Source organism: Aquarana catesbeiana, linkage group LG05, assembly GCF_042186555.1.
Source record: "Aquarana catesbeiana isolate 2022-GZ linkage group LG05, ASM4218655v1, whole genome shotgun sequence".
NCBI lineage: Eukaryota > Metazoa > Chordata > Amphibia > Anura > Ranidae > Aquarana > Aquarana catesbeiana.
Window position 1 is genome coordinate 529230311 of NC_133328.1, and position 21373 is coordinate 529251683.

Genomic DNA, 21373 nt, shown 5'->3' on the forward strand with positions numbered 1-21373 from the left:
CTGTCTAAATTCTCTACACTCATATTGGTAGGAGAGGGGATATGGGATTTTTAGGGTGCCAAGAAATTACTAATCAAATATATAAAAATAGAAATGTATATACAAACTGTATAAAACATCACAGTATCATCATACAGTAGCCACAATATGAGTATCCAGAAGTGACTTCTTGCTCTACATGTTTTGCCATGCAATGGCTTCCTCAGGAGACTTCCAACAAGCACTGCATAGCATGGTAACTATAGGTGAAAAACAATATATTAAAATCCATATTTAATAATCAGAACATTATTTTAAACACATAAGAAATGGAGAATAAATTGTCTCGCAAATACGGGTAGACCAAGAGTACCCTCCCGCTGTGTCCTCACCTGAACTGTGGAACATGTCCTATCAATGAAGGTCGTGACCCTCATGTCTTGAGGACATTGAAAAAATGCGGAGATATCTGGTGTATCACAGAGAAGGACATACAGGCCTCATAAGGTTGAGGGTTATCTAGAAAAGGGGGATACATGATGAGCTCAAACTCAAAAAAATAAAAAAATCAACAAAGATGCTTTTCTGACCATGGTAAAATAAATGCATTCAAACCTCAGAATGCGGATGTGGGAAGCAATTGATAATAATGGATGGTATCATAGCAGGTGATACTTCCAAATGGTTAGTAGATCTGAAGACTGACTTTCCCAGAAGAAACTTCCAAGTGGTCATATACCCTAATCAACAGCCAACAAAACAAATAAGAGGAGACATTCATATCCATTCTGCTAACTTTCAATCTAAATAGTTCCCACAAATGTCTAAACGTTTTTACCTTTCACCGATTTGAAGCATCAAATATCGCCTTGCCCTCACATAATGACGCCGATGAGGTGCGGATGCCGAGAAATCACCACCGCGCACGTGCGCATGGCGCCGGAAGTGATGCAAGTGCGGCAATCACCCGGCGCAATGACGCGGTGCCGGAAATGATGTCACGAGCCAGAGCGACATACACACGACGCCATGTTGGAAAGTCTGCCCACAGCTGGGTGAAACCTATGGCTGTCAAAGCCAATGAACAACTGGCTAGTGGCACCAGCTTCCAAACACATATTAGGGGCTCCCCCTATATGGTTGACAGGGAAGACGCCCTGGGCGTCCATATGATCATCTATCTCCATTTCAATGTACTTGAGGGTAACTAAATTTGATCAAACATTGCCAATAGTGGCCAGCCATAGGAAAAAGGAAAATCCCAGGTCTATAAAATATTAAATAAATTCCAACAATAAAGGTTTCATTTCCATATAGGGAGAAAGGAATGTAAAATCCACAGTTCAGGGAGAGATTGGTCAATGGTCTGGCAATAGGCATAAAAATGGGTATTGCTCACCATTGGGCAGCAGAATCTGCGAAGCACTGAACAGGTACCTACAAAAATTGCAATTCCTGCAGGGCCTGGTCCCTGTTGTTTTATGAGCAAGACTTTTAGGTGTAGTCAGGATGGTCTCTAATCGATTGAGATTGCCTATAGGCAATTTGAGGATACAGGCTTATATATTTTGAGACAACATCAGCGACTAGCAGATGCCAATATTTTTGAATGACATCCCATATCTGATGATGCTGTCCAGAAAATCTAGTTATCAATCAAACCTTTTGATCTGTACTTTGAACCTTTGTAACCTCTCAGTAAAGGGCCGTACACACGATCGGACTTTTTGACAACAAACATGCAAATTAGCTGTTTTGGAGCAACATCTGACCGTGTGTACGCTCCATCGGACAAACTTTTTCAGTTTCCATCGGACTTTTGTTGGCCGTGCGAACGGACAAACTTTCCGGCAACAAAAGTCGGATGGAGCAAAGTCCGATCGTGTGTACACAAAGCCATCGGACTTTTGTACAAACTACAGTACGCAGCCGCGAGAATGTTTCCCGGCGGCAGGGTACTGTACATCTCGCGCTGGCTGCATAGGAAAAACACATTTTCCTACCGCGGCGGGCGCGAGAGGGAATTCCCCTCTGGGGAATACCAGGCCCTTAGGTCTGGTATGGATATTAAGAGGAACCCCTACGCTGAAAAAACGGCATAGGGGTCCCCCCAAAATCCATACCAGACCCTTATCCGAGGGTCTGGTATGTCGTATGATGATGTCATATGATGACATGACCACGCCCCCTTATGACCTCACAGTCCCAGCATGCCCCGGGACTGTGATGTCATAGGGGGGCGGGGTCACCACCTATATAAGTCCCTTGCGGAGTGCACAGAGACCATTCTGGCTGGAGAGAGCGTCGTGTCAACATCTCTGGAAGAGAAGAGGGAAGAAGACGATCCAGAAGTCCGGACCACCGCTGGCAAAAGAGCGCCAGAAGATAGCGGTGGAGCCGGCAGAAGATGCGGACACCGGGAGAAGACGCCGGAGAGACCCCAGAAGTCAGAAGAGGACCCCCGAAGTCGAAAGAAGACCCCGGAGCTGCCTAATAAATTACTTTAAAAACCTGTGTACTGTGTTTTTTATTGACACTTTTCCCTAGATGAATGGGTAGGGGTACGATGTACCCCATACTCATTCACATAGGGTGGGGGGCCGGAATCTGGGGGCCCCCTTATTAAAGGGGGCTCCCGGATTCCGATAAGCTCCCCCGCCCGCAGACCCCGACAACCAACGGCCAGGGTTGTCGGGAAGAGGCCCTTGTTATCATCAACATGGGGACAAGGTGCTTTGGGGTGGGGGGCCCGCAGGGCGCCCCCTTCCCCCAAAGCACACACCCCCCATGTTGAGGGCATGCGGCCTGGTACGGCTCAGGGGGGGGGGGCGCTCGCTCGTCCCCACTCCCTTTCCTGACCGGCCGGGCTGCGTGCTCGGATAAGGGTCTGGTATGGACATGGGGGGACCCCCATGCCGTTTTTTCGGCGTAGGGGGTTCCTCTTAATATCCATACCAGACCTAAGGGCCTGGTATGCCCCTGGAGGGGAACCCATGATGGTTTTTTATTTAAAATTTGGCATGGAGTTCCCCCTCAAGATTTATACCAAACACAGTGCCTGGCATTGGCGGGGATCCAAGTCGGATCCCCGCACCAGTGTCAACTGGGCTCGCAAGGTGTCAATCTCGCCAAAAGAAAAGTGGCGAGATTGACACAATATCAGACAACAATACACAAGTTGACCAAAGGGTGGTGGTAAAGAGCTGAAAAACCACGTGATATTGTGAAAGTTGGCTGGAAAAGTCCTGTCGTCTGTATGCAAGACAAACTTTTGGGCAAGGCCCTTTGTACAAAAATCCAAGGGAAAGTTTGTACAAAGTCCTATCGTGTGTATGGGGCTTTAGAGACGGTCTCGTAGGTCTTTGGCTTCAATCTCAGTCTTCTTGTCGACTGCAAATCCTTTTCAGCCTGAGATACAGGCTGTAAGGTATGCTGGAGACAAGGGATCTGGGATGGGAACTGCTGGAATGTAAAATCGTATTCCCCACTGAAGGTTTGCGATACAGTGAGGAACCAAGACTTCCATCACTATTGATAAAAATCAAGGTATCTAGAAAACTGATAGTCTTTTGATCGTAATTCATCGTAAATCTGAGATTAAATTCATTTAGTTTTAAGGTTTCCAGAAAGGAGATTAACTCCTCCTTGGATCCTGTCCATATTAAGAAGATATCCTCAATTAATCTTTGCCAAATGAATACCTTACCCAGGCTATCTTGCAATTCCTCACATGTGAATAGGTATTGCTCCCACCCCCCCAGGTACAGGTTTGCATATGAGGGGGCACAACGTGTCCCCATTGCAACACCTTGCACCTGGAGGTAGTGGGAGCGATTGAACAAAAAGATATTGTTAGTCAAAATGAAATACAATGAGTTCATTTTGGACTTATTATGACTACCCCTTTCTACAATAAAGCTCTCCACAACCCAAACCCCCAAGTCATGGGGATTGAGTTGTAGAGAGCCTCCACGTCAATGGCCACCAGCCAGGCGTCCTCAGGCACTACCACTCCAAGGGCCCGCAATAGATCAGCAGGGTCCTGAATGTGTCAGCTGTTGAAAGATGTTTTCCACCCCCCCAATTGTACAAGCCCAAATCTTGTTCATTCCCTGTTCTTCAAGGGAACCCCGATATCTGGGCTTTTACACAACAAGTCGCTAAAGAATTTCAATCCATCAACTTGAATAATAACAAATCATCAAATCTTAATTTAGCCCATCAAAAAGCATTAACCACCCTTAAAAAAAATCCAAACATAATCATTAAGTCTTCAGATAAAGGCAGTAACATAGTGGTTATGGATCTTACAAAATACAAGAAGATGGTAATGGATATATTAAAAAATCGTCATCACCATACCAGGGTATCAAGTTGAGCAGATTAAAATCAATTATGCTAACCTAATTACTAAGGCTTTTCAGAAAGACATCATTGTTAGAAAAACGGCGGAGTTTCTTTCAGTGAAGGCTCCCAGAACCCTCCTGGACAACCCATTGTATCTGGGAACGGTTGCCTGACAGAGTCTGCCAGTCAACTGGTCGATGACTACCTGCGACCCTATGTAGCTCTTAGCTCCCACATTCAGGACATGGCTGATCTATTGAGGGCCCTTGATGGAGTTGTAGTGCCTGAGGGGTCCTGGCTGGTGGCCATCGACATGAAGGCTCTCTACAACTCGATCCCCCATGACTTGGGTGTTCGGGCTGTGGAGACCTTTATTGTAGAAAGGGGTAGTTACTTACAATGAGTTCATTTTGTGCTTATTGTATTTGATTTTGACTAAAAATATCTTTTTGTTCAATCGCTCCCACTACCTCCAGGTGCAAGTTGTTGCAATGGGGACACATTGTTCCCCCCTCATTTTCAAACCTGTACCTGGGGGGATGGGAGCGATACCTATTTACATGTGAGGAATTGCAAGATAGCTTGGGTAAGGTATTCATTTGGCAAAGATTAATTGAGGATATCATCTTAATATGGACAGGATCCAAGGAGGAGTTAATCTCCTTTTTGGAAACCTTAAAATTAAATTAATTTAATCTCATATTTACGTTGAATTACAATCAAAAGACTATCAGTTTTCTAGATATCTTGATTTTCATCAATAGTGATGGATGTCTTGGTTCCTCACTGTATCGCAAACCTTCAGTGGGGAATACGATTTTACATTCCAGCAGTTCCCATCACAAATCCCTTGTCTCCAGCATACCTTATAGCCAGTATCTCAGGCTGAAAAGGAATTGCAATTGAAAAGGAAGAAGACTTTGAGATTGAAGCCAAAGACCTACGAGACCGTCTCTTACTGAGAGGTTACAGTTGGTCGTGTCTGAAAAAGGTCTACCATAGGGTAGGGATGAGCCGAACACCCCCCTGTTCGGTTCGCACCAGAACATGCGAACAGGAAAAAAGTTCGTTCGAACACGCGAACACCGTTAAAGTCTATGGGACACGAACATGAATAAACAAAAGTGCTAATTTTAAAGGCTTATATGCAAGTTATTGTCATAAAAAGTGTTTGGGGACCTGGGTCCTGCCCCAGGGGACATGGATCAATGCAAAAAAAAGTTTTAAAAACGGCCGTTTTTTCAGGAGCAGTGATTTTAATAATGCTTAAAGTCAAACAATAAAAGTGTAATATCCCTTTAAATTTCGTACCTGGGGGGTGTCTATAGTATGCCTGTAAAGGGGCGCATGTTTCCTGTGTTTAGAACAGTCTGACAGCAAAATGACATTTTGAAGGAAAAAACTTATTTAAAACTACCCGCGGCTATTGCATTGCCGACAATACACATAGAAGTTCATTGATAAAAACGGCATGGGAATTCCCCAAAGGGGAACCCCAAACCAAAATTAAAAAAAAAAATGACGTGGGAGTCCTCCTAAATTCCATACCAGGCCCTTCAGGTCTGGTATGGATATTAAGGGGAACCCCGGCCAAAATTTAAAAAAAAAATGACGTGGGGTCCCCCCAAAAATCCATACCAGACCCTTATCCGAGCACACAACCTGGCAGGCCGCAGGAAAAGAGGGGGGGACGAGAGTGCGGCCCCCCCTCCCTCCTGAACCATACCAGGCCACATGCCCTCAACATTGGGAGGGTGCTTTGGGGTAGCCCCCCAAAACACCTTGTCCCCATGTTGATGAGGACAAGGGCCTCATCCCCACAACCCTTTAACAAGGTGACCCCCAGATCCCGGCCCCCCCCCTGTGTGAAATGGTAAGGGGGTACTTATACCCCTACCATTTCACGAAAAAAGTGTCAAAAATGTTAAAAATGACAAGAGACAGTTTTTGACAATTCCTTTATTTAAATGCTTCTTCTTTCTTCTATCTTCCTTCATCTTCTGGTTCTTCTGGTTCTTCTGGCTCTTCTGGCTCTTCTGGTTCTTCCTCCGGCGTTCTCGTCCAGCATCTCCTCCGCGGCGTCTTCTATCTTCTTCTCCTCGGGCCGCTCCGCACCCATGGCATGGGGGGGAGGCTCCCGCTCTTCTCTACTTCTTTTCTTCTCTTCTTCTCTTCTTCATTTTCTTCTCCGGGCCGCTCCGCAATCCATGCTGGCATGGAGGGAGGCTCCCGCTGTGTGACGGCGCTCCTCGTCTGACAGTTCTTAAATAACGGGGGGGGCGGGGCCACCCGGTGACCCCGCCCCACTCTGACGCACGGTGACTTGACGGGACTTCCCTGTGACGTCACGGGGAATGCCACAGGGAAGTCCCGTCATGTCCCGTGCATCAGAGGGGGGCGGGGTCACCGGGTGGCCCCGCCCCCCCGTTATTTAAGAACTGTCAGACGAGGAGCGCCGTCACACAGCGGGAGCCTCCCTCCATGCCAGCATGTATTGCGGAGCGGCCTGGAGAAGAAAATGAAGAAGAGAAGAAGAGAAGAAAAGAAGAAGAGAAGAGCGGGAGCCTCCCCCCCCATGCCATGGGTGCGGAGCGGCCCGAGGAGAAGAAGATAGAAGACGCCGCGGAGGAGATGCTGGACGAGAACGCCGGAGGAAGAACCAGAAGAGCCAGAAGAACCAGAAGATGAAGGAAGATAGAAGAAAGAAGAAGCATTTAAATAAAGGAATTGTCAAAAACTGTCTCTTGTCATTTTTAACATTTTTGACACTTTTTTCGTGAAATGGTAGGGGTATAAGTATCCCCTTACCATTTCACACAGGGGGGGGCCGGGATCTGGGGGTCACCTTGTTAAAGGGGGCTTCCAGATTCCGATAAGCCCCCCGCCCGCAGACCCCCACAACCACCGGCCAGGGTTGTGGGGATGAGGCCCTTGTCCTCATCAACATGGGGACAAGGTGTTTTGGGGGGCTACCCCAAAGCACCCTCCCAATGTTGAGGGCATGTGGCCTGGTACGGTTCAGGAGGGAGGGGGGGCCGCACTCTCGTCCCCCCCTCTTTTCCTGCGGCCTGCCAGGTTGCGTGCTCGGATAAGGGTCTGGTATGGATTTTTGGGGGGACCCCACGCCGTTTTTTTTTTTTTTTTTGCTCGGGGTTCCCCTTAAAATCCATACCAGACCTGAAGGGTCTGGTATGGAATTTAGGGGGAACCCCACGTCATTTTTTTTTTTAAATTTTGGCCGGGGTTCCCCTTAATATCCATATCAGACCTGAAGGGCCTGGTATGGAATTTAGGGGGACTCCCACGAATTTAGGGGGACTAAAATTGAACTTTTTGGCCATCAAAGAAAACGCTATGTCTGGCGCAAACCCAACACATCACATCACCCAAAGATCACCATCCCCACAGTGAAACATGGTGGTGACAGCATCATGCTGTGGGGATGTTTTTCAGCAGTCAGGACTGGGGAACTGGTCAGAGTTGAGGGAAAGATGGATGGTGCTAAATACAGGGATATTCTTGAGCAAAACCTGTACCACTCTGTGTGTGATTTGAGGCTAGGATGGAGGTTCATTTTCCAGCAGGACAATGACCCCAAACACACTGCTAAAGCAACACTTGAGTGGTTTAAGGGGAAACATGTACATGTGTTGGAATGTCCTAGTCAAAGACCAGACCTCAATCCAATAGAAAATCTGTGGTCAGACTTAAAGATTGCTGTTCACAAGTGCAAACCATGCAACTTGAAGCAGCTGGAGCAGTTTTGCAAGGAGGAATGGGCAAAAATCCCAGTGGTAAGATGTGGCAAGCTCATAGAGACTTATTCAAAGCGACTTGAAAAGAGTCTATATACTTGCCTGGGGGGCAAGTAAGACTCCTATGAATTTTGGGTAAACAGTATAACACAGGAACTCGCGGGGCCTTAGGGACCAAAAAGATTTTTTCTTTTTCATTAAGTATACCCAACCGAAAGCCTTTTGTAACTAGTGTTTCCAAGTTCTCTTTATATTTAATAACCGGATTGCTAGGTAGGGGACTGTATGTGTCTCGATCGCCTACTATATTATGCATCTCTTGCAAGTAGTCATTCCTATCAAGGACCACAATCCCCCCCCCCCTGTCAGCTGGGCGAATGACGATTCCCTTATTATTACAAAGTAAATCAAGTCCTTCTTTTAGTGTTTTCTCCATCCTGTGATTGATAACTTTAATGGAGTCCAAGTCCCTAAGGACAACGTCTCTAAATACCTTCAATGAGGGTGCCAAAGCACCCGGGGGATTAAATGTAGAGGCATTGGCCAATCCAGTGTGTTCATGTTCCTGCTAGACCAGTCGCCTCGATTCCACTGGAATACTCGCAAATTGTCTCTTAATATTAATTCTACGGACGTACTTGTGAATGTCCATGTACGTCTGAAATTTATTTAGTTTTTTAGGAGGTGCAAATTTAGGACCTTTATTTAGTAATGCTAATTCTGACTTAGTCAAAGTCTGAGTACTGAGATTAAAGATACCATCAGCCTTTACATCCTTTTCTTTTTTGAGTCGTGCTCTCCTCCCCCCTCTTGTTCCTCTTTGTTTTCTACTGGCCTTTTTAATCCCTGATTCGGTCTGGGAAAACCCCAAGGGTGTGATTCCTGGTCTCTCCCATAGGAGCTAGTGGGATAGTCTCTAGAAGACCTGTAATATCCATGTTCATTATTGAGATGATCACCTTTCTCATAATGGGTGGTACCCTCCTTGTCCCTTAGTGGATAAAATCGGTTATGGGTATCCACCCCATAATCGACTTCGTCCTCATCCCTTTCCCTATCATAATATGAGGGGTTATCCGAATATTGATGATGATGATTAGATTGTGAATCATAACCATACTCATTGTACATTGTCCTATCACGACCCCTATCTGAATGCGGAGTTGTTCTATGTGTTTGATACTGATTTTGATTGTACTGATGTACATACCTCCGTTCCTGATTCCCTCCTTGTCTTTGTGGTTGATTCCACCCAGTGTTTCTCCCATAATGTCCTCCCCTTGTAGGTGCAGGTGGTCTCTGAGGTGATTGATAAGACACCCATCTACCTCTTTTCCCTTGTTTGATGCTATTTTGGGATTTTTTGGGGGTTCTCTGAGGTTCTTTTCTAATTGGGAAATGCTGGATCTGAATCGGAGGTTGTACTATAATATCACCTCCTTGGGAGATCACCTCCATTTTAGATTCCAGTCCATCAGCTACTTCCGTAGCTAATTTCTTTTGCCAGGCAAACACATTATTTGTTTGATAATCTCCATAATCTCTATTGTATTTTTTTCTCATTTTGATTTTTTGTTCTTTTTCCTCTTTATCTAATGTTTTTAATAAATTAATGGTTCTTTCTTTATATTCTTCCCCATCTTTATAGGGTGAAAGGTTGTCTTTGAGGGCTTTGATTTCACCATCTAATCTGGTCAGCTTGCTGTTTTTTCTGGACACCAGAAATCGCAAGAAACTGACCCCTGCCTCATTGAAGTAACAGGATCATTCTTCTAGTTCTAGTTCACCCTTTTGGGGGCACACTTCCCACCTCAGGCTTCTTGGAACCATACTAGATTTAATGTACATCTCCAAAAAGGCCACATCCCACTGAGTGGGGATTTCAGAAATTGTTAGATTTTTCAATCGCACAAAAAGTCCACTAAGGTCATTTTCCTTGTCATGTATATTATCAAATCAACACGAAAAAGCAATTCTCTACAGTTGGTTCACTTAGTATTGCTCTTATCATAAAAGATGGATTATAGCTGTCGTATATGATATATGGAACAGATAGAATAAACGTATCAGATATACTAGAACCACAAATAAATGCGTCTGACTGCTGCTGTATATGATGTATCAAGGGTCAACAACATATAATAAATTTAAAAGAAATACAGCGCTGTCTAAAAAATATTTCCAGGTGAGACAAGGTTATGATGAATTAACTGAATAAATCACTATACTTCACAGTGTTTTCTCACAACAGTGTTGCAAATGATCGCATCATAAAAAAAAAAATCACAACTTGAAGTAATAAAAAGTACATGTGGGAGTTGTTATTTATAAAGAGAAGTGAGCTGTTAATGCTGTTGATCGATTAATGGTCACAATATAAGAGAGTCTCTCCTTCGTATAAAATAGTGACATCAAACTTGAAAAACACAGAAGAAAAACCACAAAGACAAGGAGGCAATCAGGAACGGAGGTATGTACATCAGTACAATCAAAATCAGTATCAAACACATAGAACAACTCCGCATTCAGATAGGGGTCGTGATAGGACACTGTACAATGAGTATGGTTATGATTCACAATCTAATCATCATCAATATTCGGATAACCCCTCATATTACAATAGGGAAAGGGATGAGGACGAGGTCAATTATGGGGTGGATACCTATAACCGATTTTATCCACTAAGGTACAAGGAGGGTCCCACCCATTATGAGAAAGGTGATCATCCCAATAATGAACATGGATATTACAGGTATTCTAGAGATTATCCCTCTAGCTCCTATGGGAAAGACAAGGAATTTCACCCTGGGTTTTCCCAGACCCAATCAGGGATTAAAAAGGCCGGTAGAAAAAAAAAAAAAAAAAAAAAAATATATATATATATATATATATATATATATATATATATATATATATATATATATATATATATATATATATATATATATATAGTGCAGTTTCTTTGTTTTACATTTTGCTAATTATGGGTATCTCACATTTTTAACTGCAGCAAGATCCCAGTATTTATATTTCCTGGAACAGACGGGTAATCATAACCTTGTCTCGCCTGGAAATATTTTTTAGACAGCACTGTATTTCTTTTAAATTAATGATATTAATTATATTACTGTATCCCTTTACTAACCACTCCTCCTCTCCTATTGTGATTGGTAAAGCCGAACCAAATATAAGCTGTGTACACGCCCAATAAAGTAGGCATTTTCTTTTAACTCATTTTGTGTATCTTGTGTTCATTTGAAAGTGTCTCCCGATACCGGGGGTTTTCGATAGTCTGCAGTATTAACCATTGGCTGGTCTGTCATGTACCTGGAGTACCTTTAAAACCCCTTCAAATGGAGGCACTTGCTGAGATAAGGTGATCACCTGTGGTAAGGTACCTTTTTGTCTCATCTTGACGAATTGTTTTCTTGCCTCAGCTCTGATAAATGCTTTGTCTCTTAAATTTAATAAGAAGGGAGATGGACCATACCTTTATAAGTGGCTTTTGGTAAGCCCGGCTTTTGGTAAGCCTGTTAAGAAGTTTAAAACCCTTTCATGACTAAGCCTATTTTTGAAAAGTTAAGAGTTAAAAACCGTATTTTTTGCTAGAAAATTACTTAGAACCCCCAAACATTATATATATTTTTTTAGCAGAGAATCTAGAGAATAAAATAGAGATTGTTGCAATATTTTATATCACACGGTATTTGTGCAGCGGTGTTTTAAACGCAAATTCTTGGGAAAAGGGACACTTTCATGAATTTAAAAAAATCCAAACAGTAAAGTTACCCCAATTTTTTTGTATAATGTCAAAGATGATGTTACCCCGAGTAAATAGATACCAAACATGTCATGCTTTATAATTGCACTCGTGGAATGGCGACAAACTACGGTACCTAAGAATTTCCATAGGTGACGCTTTAAATTTTTTTTTTTTGGTTACCAGGTTAGAGTTACAGAGGAGGTCTAGTGCTAGAATTATTGCTCTAGCTCCGACGATCGCGGCGATACCTCACATGTGTGATTTGAACACCGTTTACATATGCGGGTGCGACTTCCGTATGCGTTTTCTTTGCTGCGTGAGCTCGCGGGGACGGGGGCACTTTAAAAATGTATTTTTTCTTATTTATTTTTATAAATTGTGTTTTAAAAAAATATTTTTTTTTGATGACTTTTATTGCTGTCACAAGGAATGTAAACAACCCTTGTGACAGTAATAGGTGGTGACAGGTATTCTTTATGGAGGGATTGGGGGTCTAAAAGACCCCCGATCCCTCCTTTGCACTTCAAAGTATTCAGATCGCCAAAAACAGCGATTCTGAATACTGTGTATTTTTTTAAAACGGGCGCCATTGGCAGCCGAGTAAACGGGAAGTGACGTCATTAGAATTTACAATTAGAAGGCCTGGAACGAAGCCACCCACGGCCGGATGGGCGCTCTCTCCTTCTGAGTGGACGTTCAGGAACGTCCCTCAAAAGGAGGCGGTTCGCGCGTGTGCGCTTGCCCACGCAGCTGCACAATCCCGATGCACTCGTGTCACCCGGACACGGCGCATCTCCGATCGGCAGGAGGACTCTGTGATTGGTCCTCCTGATCACATGACGGCCGTGTCCAATCACAGACGTCATGTGATGTAAACAGAAAGTCGGTTGCTAGGCGATCGGCTTTCCTCTCCTCACACAGAAGTGATCAGTGAGTATGAGCTGTTTTTTACAGCTTTTTACACACTGATCACCAGTGTAAAACACACATGTAAAACACACATGTACACAATGTAAAACACACATGTACACAGTGGCGGAAGTATAGGGGTCGCTGAGATCGTCATGGCAACTGGGCCCCCTGTACTCTTCGATAAGAGGAACGGCAGGGGCGGCTGAGATGAGCTCCCCCATCGTAAGCCGATTCCGAACTGTAATCAGCACTGAGCAGGGAGCTCCACACATTAACCTGAAGTGAAAGCAGTGAGTGCTGTGCTCTTTGTCTCCCCCTACAGTGCAGTACCTGACAGGAAGAGCTAAGGTAAAGGACTGCCGTTTTTTTCTACTATCTATCTACTGTATGTGTGTTTACATGTGTGTGCATGTATGTGTGTGTGTGCATGAATGTATGTGTGCATATATATGTGAGTGTGCATGTATGTGTATGTTTATCAGTGGTGGTTTGTCCATAAGGGCGCACAGGCACTGCCCCCTCTCTCCGGCCACCCCCTCCCTCTATGATCAATGGACAGATTCATGCATAGCATGAATCTATCCATGGCCACCGCTGCCACCACCATATTTAGGTGTCCAGCCCTTTTTCGGATGCCGGGCGCCTGAATTACAGTGGCGGGGTTTTTTTTAAGCACCTGATTAGAGCCATAGGCTCTGATAGGCTTGAAAATAGGTGAACTGCGAGTGCCATGCTTGGCGCTCACAGTCCACCCAGGTGTGTGCAAATTAATATTCACTTTCCTAACACTGAACCACCTTTCCGCCAATCAGGTGTGTGGGTCTGTTACCCGTCACGATAGGTGCGGCTATTGGACGCCTATCAGGAGGAGAGGACGAGAGATGAGGATAGCAGGAGACGCATGGAGGACCCCGCTCGTGGCCATCACCCGCTGCTCCACCAACACAGGGTAAGTGCCTGGCAGACGGCGAGCATGCACGAGGGGGGGATTCACTGTGCCAGCATTCAGTGGCACAGTTTCAGAATTTGATGGCACACTGGCAGCATTTAATGGACACACTGGCATCATTTGATGGGCATACTGGCGGCATTTCATGGGCACAGTGGCAGCATTTGATGGGCACAGTGGTGGCATTTAATGAGCACAGTGGCAGCATTTGATGGCACAGTGGCGGCATTTGATGGTACAGTGGCAGACTTCAATGGGCACAGTGGCAACGTTTGATGGGCACAGTGGCAACGTTTGATGGGCACAGTGGCAGCGTTTGATGGGCACAGTGGCAGCGTTTGGGCACAGTGGCAGCATTTGATGGCACAGTGGCAGCATTTGATGGGCACAGTGGCGGCATTTGATGGGCACAGTGGCTGCAATTGATGGGCACAGTGGCTGCAATTGATGTTTTTTTTCTGAATTTTTCCGTTTGCTTGCGCCCCCCTAAAAATTTTGAGCAGCAGCCACCACTGGTTTATATGTGCGTGCATATGTTCATTTAAATAAATATGTGTGTGTGTTTATATGTGTGTGTGTGTTTACATGTATGTATGCACATTTTTTGTATGCACTTTTAATCCTGACCCCCTATATGTGTACAATCAGAACCGATTTTTAATTTTTTTTTGCTTGTTCATAGTACCAGCAAAAAAATGCTGTTCCTCCGAAAAGTGATCCATGCTCAGATCACTTTTCAGAGGCATTTGACAGCCGGTAAAGAGGCAATATGTTGCCTACTGACCGCCTGTTTTAACCCCTTAAATACATCATCACTATGCTGCAACTGCATGCAATGCACACAGTTACAGGGTGGATGCAGTGCAGCCCCATTCACCTAGGGGTGTACTTCAAGGGTGCCCTGACTGCAAAAAGATTGAGAAACACCGACATAGAGGAACCCATCTTTCCATTTTCCTCCTGCAGCCACTCAATGCCTGCGGGAGGGAGAGGAGGAGAAGCGTGGGGGGAAATGGAGAAATCGGTTCCTTTATATGCAGCCATCCACTTGTGACCGGGCCCTGGTGTTCCGCCATCGGGTTTGGAGAAAAGAGCCCTGTCCGGGGGTCAGGGGGGCCCTCCATGGTTTCTTGCATCGGGGCCCTGAGGGTTCTATTTACACCACTGCATGTACACAATGTAAAACACACATCTACACAATGTAAAACACACATGTCCCCACACACATGTTCCCACATAGTAAAAACACCTGTCCCCCACAGATTTAACAGTAAAATCACATATCCCAATGATCTGTACACATATGTCCGTGATCACCTGCACGCATCTGTACATGATAATCTGCGTACATATGTCGGTGATCACACAAACCAATTATTATACACTTAACTTTTTTTTTTTTTTTACCAAAGACATGTAGCAGAATACATTTTGGCTTAAATTTATGACAAAATTTGATTTTATTGGATTTCTTTTAACCACTTAACAACCGGCCCATAGCCAAATGACGGCTACAGGGCAGTTGCTCCCTGGACGCCCTCCCAGAATTCTGCTCTCGCGCGCCCCCTAGGGCGCGCACTCGAGAGCATCCGTGACCGCCGGGTCCAGAGGACCCGGCGCATCACGGATCCCGGTAAATGGCCGCTGATTGCGGCCGTTTACCATGTGATCGCGCCGTCAAATGACGGCGCGATCACATGTAAACAAACCGGCGTCATCTGATGACGCCGGTTCCTCTCCTCCCCTCCTGTGTACCGATCGGTACACTGTGAACGGAGAGGGAGATGGATGGATGGCTGCAGCGTTGTGGGCTGTATGTGTAGTGCCCACAACGCTGCACAGTGACATCCAGCCATCCATCCATCCATGCTCAGCCATCCCCACTACTCTGCATGCCCTGCAATGCTGTGCAATACTCTGCAATGCCCCACAATACTCTGCCATACCCCGCAATACCCCTGCAATACTCTGCCATACCCCGCAATACCCCTGCAATACTCTGCCATACCCTGGAATACCCCGCAATACTCTGCCATACCCTGGAATACCCCGCAATACTCTGCCATACCCTGGAATACCCCGCAATACTCTGCCATACCCTGGAATACCCCGCAATACTCTGTTATACCCTGGAATACCCCGCAATACTCTGCCATACCCTGGAATACCCCGCAATACTCTGCCATACCCTGGAATTCCCCGCAATACTCTGCCATACCCTGGAATACCCCGCAATACTCTGCCATACCCTGGAATACCCCGCAATACTCTGCCATACCCTGGAATACCCCGCAATACTCTGCCATACCCTGGAATACCCCGCAATACTCTGCCATACCCTGGAATACCCCGCAATACTCTGCCATACCCTGGAATACCCCGCAATACTCTGCCATACCCTGGAATACCCCGCAATACTCTGCCATACCCTGGAATACCCCGCAATACTCTGCCATACCCTGCAATACCCCGCAATACTCTGCCATACCCTGGAATACCCCGCAATACTCTGCCATACCCTGCAATACCCCGCAATACTCTGCCATACGCTGCAATACCCCACAATACTCTGCCATACCCTGAAATACCCCGCAATACTCTGCCATACCCTGCAATACCCCGCAATACTCTGCCATACCCTGCAATACCCCGCAATACTCTGCCATACCCTGCAATACCCCGCAATACTCTGCCATACCCTGCAATACCCTGCAATACTCTGCCATACCCTGCAATACCCTGAAATACCCCGCAATACTCTGCCATACCCTGCAATACCCTGAAATATCCCGCATTACTCTGCCATACCCCACAATACCCAGCCATACTCTGCAATACTCTGTGATACCCAGCCATACTCTGCCATACTCTGCCATACCCAGCCATGCTCTGCAATACCCCGCAAAAATCTGCAATACTCTGCCATAACCCGCAATACTCTGCCATACCCAGCCATACTCTGCAATACCCAGCAATACCCAGCCATACTCTGCAATACTCGGTGATACCCAGCCATACTCTGCCATACCCAGTCATACTCGGTGATACTCTGCAATACCCTGGAATACCCCGCAATACTCTGCCATACCCTGCAATACCCCGCAATACTCTGCCATACCCTGCAATACCCCGCAATACTCTGCCATACCCTGAAATACCCCGCAATACTCTGCCATACCCTGAAATACCCCGCAATACTCTGCCATACCCTGAAATACCCCGCAATACTCTGCCATACCCTGCAATACCCCGCAATACTCTGCCATACTCTGCAATACCCCGCAATACCCTGCCATACCCTGCAATACCCCGCAATACTCTGCCATACCCTGCAATACCCCGCAATACTCTGCCATACCCTGCAATACCCTGAAATACCCCGCAATACTCTGCCATACCCTGCAATACCCTGAAATATCCCGCATTACTCTGCCATACCCCGCAATACCCAGCCATACTCTGCAGTACTCTGTGATACCCAGCCATACTCTGCCATACTCTGCCATACCCAGCCATGCTCTGCAATATCCCGCAAAAATCTGCAATACTCTGCCATAACCCGCAATACTCTCCCATACCCAGCCATACTCTGCAATACCCAGCAATACCCAGCCATACTCTGCAATACTCGGTGATACCCAGCCATACTCTGCCATACCCAGTCATACTCGGCGATACTCTGCAATACCCAGCCATGCTCAGCCATACTCGGCCATGCTCACCCATACCCAGCCCTGCTCAGCCATACCCAGCCATGCTCAGCCATACTCTGCCTCTGTATGTGGCCAAGCTGTGGAACTCTCACACATGTGGTATCGCCGTACTCAGGAGGAGTAGGAGAATCTATTTTGGGGTGTCATTTTTGGTATGTACATGTTATGTGTTAGAAATATTGTATAAACGGACAACTTTGTGTTAAAAAAAAAAAAACACTTCCCGCCTTCCGTCATACGACGTCCTTGACTTTGTGCGGGGATATCTGAATGATGGGTGCAGCTACAGGCATCATTCAGATATCAGCTTTTTCAGCCGGCTTCTGCTTCTACCGACTCACCGCTACGATCGAAGCCAGGATCTTTTTTTTTTTTTTTTATTTCAGGCACAGCCTAGAGGTGAGATGTGGGGTCTTATTGACCCCATATCTCACTGTAAAGAGGACCGGTCATGCCATATTCCTATTACAAGGGATGTTTACATTCCTTGTAATAGGAATAAAAGTGATCAAAAAAATTTTTTTTTTGGAAAAAAGTGTCAAACTAAAATAAATAAAGTAAAATGAACAATAAAAAAAAAAATTAAAAAATTTTAAAGCGCCCCTGTCCGTGTGCTCGCATGCAGAAGCGACCGCATATGTAAGTCCCGCCCACATATGAAAACGGTGTTCAAACCACACATGTGAGGTATCACTGCGATCGGTAGAGCGAGAGCAATAATTTTGGCCCTAGACCTCCTCTGTAACTCAAAATTTGTAACCAGTAAAACATTTTAAAGCGTCGCCTATGGGGATTTTTAAGTGGCGAAGTTTGGCGCCATTCCACAAGCGTGTGCAATTTTGAAAGGTGACATGTTAGGTATCTATTTACTCGGCGTAACTTCATCTTTCATATTATGCAAAAACATTGGGCTAACCTTACTGTTTTGTTTTTTTTTTTAAAGCAAAAAACATTTTTTTCTCCAAAAAAAACGCGTTCGAAAAATTGCTGCGCAAATATCGTGCGAGATAAAAAGTTGCAATGACCGCTATTGTATTCTCTAGGGTCTTTGCTAAAAAAACATATATAATGTTTTGGGGTTCTATGTAATTTTCTAGCCAACAAATGATGATTTTTACATGTAGGAGAGAAATGTCAGAATTGGCCTGGGTGCTCCAGAACGCCTGAATGTGCTCCCCTGCATGTTGGGCCTCTGTATGTGGCCACGCTGTGTAAAAGTCTCACACATGTGGTATCACCGTACTCGGGAGTAATAGCAGAATGTGTTTTGGGGTGTAATTTGTGGTATGCATATGCTGTGTGTGAGAAATAACCTGCTAATATGACAATTTTGTGAAAAAAAAAAAAAAGAAAAAAAAAAACTTGATTTTGCAAAGAATTGTGGGAAAAAATGACAACTTCAAAAAACTCACCATGCATCTTTCTAAATACCTTGGAATGTCTTCTTTCCAAAAAGGGGTCATTTGGGGGGTATTTGTACTTTTCTGGCATGTTAGGGTCTCAAGAAATGAGATAGACCGTCAGTACTTCAGGTGTGATCAATTTTCAGCTATTGGCACCATAGCTTGTGGACGCTATAACTTTCACAAAGACCAAATAATATACACCGATTTGGGTTATTTTTACCAAAGATATGTAGCGGTATAAATTTTGGCCAAAATATATGAAGAAAAATTACTAATTTTCAAAATTTTATAACAGAAACGAAGAAAAATTTATTTTTTTACAGATTTTTCGGTCTTTTTTCTTTTATAGCGCAAAAAATAAAGAACCCAGCGGTGATTAAATACCACCAAAAGAAAGCTCTATTTGTGTGAAAAAAAGGACAAAAAATTCATATAGATACAGTGTTGCATGACTGAGTAATTGTCTTTAAAAATGTGAGAGCACCAAAAGCTGAAAATTGGTCTGGTTATTAAGGGGGTTTAAGTGCCCAGTGGTCAAGTGGTTAAAATAGAAAGAAGAAAATATTGTTTTTTTTTCCAAATTTCTGCTTTTTTTCGTTTATATCGCAAAAAATAAAAAATGGAGTTGTTAATAAATACCACCAAAAGAAAGCTCTATTTGTGTGAACAAAATGATAAAAATTTCATTTGGGTACAGTGTAGCATGACCACATAATTGTCATTGAAAATGCGAGAGCGCTTAAAGCTGAAAATTGGTTTGGGAAGGAAGGGGGTGCCCAGTATTGATGTGGTTAAATGATTAGCCAAATACAGACCAAGTGTTTTAACACATTTTACATTGCCATCTTTGTTCTGATAATTCAATAATAAAGGTTGTAACAGAAAGGTAAGAGTTAAGAGGTTAACCCGAACAATGTAATGCCGCGTACACACGAGCGGACTTTTTGACCGGACTGGTCCGACGGTCTATCCGATGGACTTCTGATGGACTTTCCTAACGAACGGACTTGCCTACACACGATCACACCAAAGTCCGACAGATTCGTACGTGATGACGCAGGACCGGACTAAAAGAAGGAAGTTGATAGGCAGTAGCCAATAGCTGCCCTAGCGTCGGTTTTAGTCCAACTGACTAGCATACAGAAGAGCGGATTTTTCGACCGGACTCGAGTCCGTCGGAAAGATTTGAAACATGTTTTATTTCTATTTCCGTTGGACTTTTGGGGAAAAAAAAGTCAGCTGGAGCCCACACAAGATCGAATTGTCCGACGGAGTCCGGTCCGCCGGACCAAGTCTGCCGGAAAGTCTGCTCGTGTGTACGCGGCATAAGAAGTATTGTATAGCAGAGCTTTGGAGTGTGTATGTGTGCAGGGCACACACAAGTGCAATCACTGGTAGCATTTTTTTGAAGCTCGTAAACTACTGGTGAATTACTGGTTATTAGCTAAGGGAAAGTTGTCGTTAATAGAGAGAAATGCTTAATTTTATGTGTATGTGAATTTTTGTCTTGTCTTGGAATTCCAAATTAGACTATAAGTTGTTTTTTTCTTTTGAATGCAAAGGGATTGTTAGGTAGTTGATATGTGTCCTATGATCCTGCCAAGACGGAGAGCATTGCTAAAGTGGGCAGGTGAGAGGGACAGAGTAGGGTACTCGTGTGTGGGGCTTTAAGAGGATTGAATTGCGGATTTGGACAAGGACAAGTTACTATTTGAGTAATTCCTCCTATCCAAAGTATTGTTTAGCACAATACACAGAGGTACATATCCGCTTGCACTATGTTGCTTCAGGTGAAAAAAGGGGATCAAACCGCCGACCATTCCTTCACTACCACTTTTGCATTACATATTCAGCGAGTCTTATGCCGTGTACACACGAGCGGAATGTCCAACAGAAAAAGTCAGACGGGAGCTTTTCATCGTATATTCCGATTGTGTGTATGCCCCATCGGACTTTTTACGTCGAAAATTCTGACGGTCCTAGAAAGAGAACATGTTCTAAATTTTTCCAACGGAACCAATTTCTATCCGGAAAACCGCTCGTCTGTATGCTGTTCCGACGTACCAAAAATGACGCATACTCTGAAGCAAGTACGAGACGGAAGCTATTGGCTACTGGCTATTGAACTTTCATTTTCTAGTCCCGTCGTACGTGTTGTACGTCACCATGTTCTGGACGGTCGGAATTTGGTGTGACCGTGTGTATGCAAGACAGCTTGAGCGGAATTCTGTCGGAACTCCGTTGGAAAAACCTTCAGAGTTTATTCCGACGGGAAAACTGGTCGTGTCTACAGGACATGAGAGACTTGCTGAGGTGGAGAGTGAATGTTAAAGAAGGAATTGATTCAGAAAAGTTATCTATAAGAATACATGTTTATGGTTAAAATGTTGCAACTATTGTCAGTCTATTCATGAAATGTGTTGGGCACATATTAAGCCCATGCCCAATGCATAGTTAATTGGAAACATTAAGAGGGGAATGTGACACGTCACTGAAAAATTACATGTACGTGCTGGTACCAAATGTTTTTTTTGAGGAATCTGATCGAA

The 21373-nt window shown here is 44.6% G+C and overlaps 1 protein-coding gene across 2 annotated transcripts in view; it reads left to right on the forward strand.

Moving 5' to 3' along the window:
• LOC141145230 (NXPE family member 1-like) overlaps window positions 1-21373 on the forward strand; it is a 334823-nt gene that overhangs the window by 13102 nt on the left and 300348 nt on the right. The window lies entirely within an intron of this gene.